The sequence below is a fragment of the Choloepus didactylus genome, chromosome 17, assembly GCF_015220235.1.
Source record: "Choloepus didactylus isolate mChoDid1 chromosome 17, mChoDid1.pri, whole genome shotgun sequence".
NCBI lineage: Eukaryota > Metazoa > Chordata > Mammalia > Pilosa > Megalonychidae > Choloepus > Choloepus didactylus.
Window position 1 is genome coordinate 26480597 of NC_051323.1, and position 2321 is coordinate 26482917.

The window sequence follows — 2321 nt, forward strand, 5'->3', positions numbered from 1 at the left end:
CAATTTGCATCTGCCCTAGATTTTTACCCTTTTCTCCCACTGTTCCCCTACATGAATCTCCCAGTACCAGTAAATTCATCTACTCCCTGTCACCCATTATACCTTGCAGTGTCCCATCTTTGCACTTTTGTTCATGCTATCCCTACCTTCTGTACCTCCTGTAACAAAGAAGGTGGGAATTGCATAATAAAAGAAATGCTAGTATCAGGAATTAGTAATTTAGTTTTGCACTCTCCTCTACAAACCTTTTTTCCACCTGACTTTTCCCACCCCTCCCAAACTGTTGAATCATCCTGCCTTTGGTGCTAAAAATATCAAAGTATGTGAGCTGATCTCATTTCCCTTCCCATGCACCCCTAGCACCCACCCCCACCCCGGAGCTGATGGCTCTTCTACCTGTTTTGGCCTCTTTTCCTCTCTTCTGTCAGTGTCTGAGCTTACCCTCCTCATCAAAGCTGCCCTCGCACTTGTTCATGCCTACCTCCTCCAGATTCCTCACTCCTCTGCTCTCTACTTGTCTCTCAGGTCCTCTTGGCTCCCGTGTGAGGAGACAGGCTCACGGTGCAGGCAGCATGCCTTTCTGTCCTTCTCAATAGTCTTTCCAGAGTACATCAAGAGAACATGGTTTTCCATCCTTCTGGGCTCTTTTGTCATTGCTTTCTTCTTTTTTTTTTCTTCCTTATGGATTTTACTATAAGCTGTTCTTAATTCTTGAATGCCCTGACTCAAAATAACAAAGACTTTCATAGGCGTCAGTAAAAGGGCTTTCATTCAGCCTGACGAACTGAGAGGATGGCATAAACTAATTAGGAAAGGTTTAAAAAGAGAAAAAAATATTTGCCTCATAAGGATTTTCAGCATCAGTTATGGTTTCTAGAACACTATAAAGGAAAGCATGCATAAATTCTCAGGTGTTATTAGACCCAAGGGAACTGATATAAATAAGCTTGAAGCTAAAAGGCCTGCATAAAGTACTGCCAAATTATTAACAACTCTGTAATTGTGGCAATTGCTACTGATAAAGGGACAGTTTAGAAATAAAAAGACATATTTTGGTTAGAGAATTTAATTCTAATCAAAGGAGACAAATACATTATTCTCAGACAATAGGCAAGTGCATTTTTTTCCTTAGCTTCTTTTGGTTGTCTAGAGTTCTTCACGTTAAGAAACCAATTCAAAGATTAAATGTGAGAAAAACAGCCTTTTTATACATGATAGATTTCTCAAAGAGCAGATTCAGACTATGAAGACCAATGATGTTCTTAACAACTAGGATTATTTTAAATATACATCAATTTGTAATAATTTAAATTTATATACAAAAGTAAATAATTCCATTTTTATTTGTTTCTCTGCCCTTTGTTCATGGGCTTCTATTTGAAGTAAAAAGAACTTTAAAAATCAACATAGTGAACATGGTGATGCAAACAGTGACTGAAAACTTCTCTCCAGAGATTCAGTGAAAAAAAAAAGGACAATTCTGAATTGTTTGAAACTCTGAAGGATGACAGAGACTGGAAAAGGACCTTGCAAATGCCAAATTGAAGAAAGAGAAGAAATATCAGGTAGGAATCTTCCCCCAGACCAGCTGGTCCTCTCCCCTCCCCTAATTCAGTCTCAGTGTGGGAAAGGCAAAGAATCAGCAGACAGGACCCCTCCCACCAGGGACACAGACTACAAAATCTCTCACAGCAGTGAGACATACTGCATTGTTTTAAGAACTAGGAGACAGGGGAGGTCATTTCAAGGCTCAGGTCAGTGAGGTACAAAGAGTCTGAGAACACTTGGACAGAAACTGGGTTTCCAGCCCACCTGTGTAGATGCAGCCTATGTCCAAAGGCAAAGCAGCTTCTGAGGTCTATTAAATTACTGAACAGCTCCATCTGCTGGACAGTCCAGAGGATGCAAGGAAATTAAAACACTTAAAAATATGCTCCAAACCCTTTCTTAGAACCACAGGAGCTAGTCTACACACTCTGCATGAAAACCCAGCCCTATTTTGGCTGAGAAATATGGACAATCCAACTTTTAAAGCAGGGCTCTAAAACAAACCCAGGTCTTGTTGGCTGGTGAAAAACAGAGCACCACTTGAAGCCAGCAGATTTGTTTTACCGCACATAGGGAACTTTCTGGTACGTCCAGTGCCTACCTTCCATCCCTGTGGCAGGCCACCATGGGCACCTGATTTTTTTGAGGTGGGGAAAGACTGGGGAGCAGAGCCAATCTGATAACTGGCCAGTGAGAGAAACAAAGAACAGACAGAGATCAAAACAACCAACAAGAAAACTCTAGGCAAAAGAGAAAACAACCCCCAGAATAAA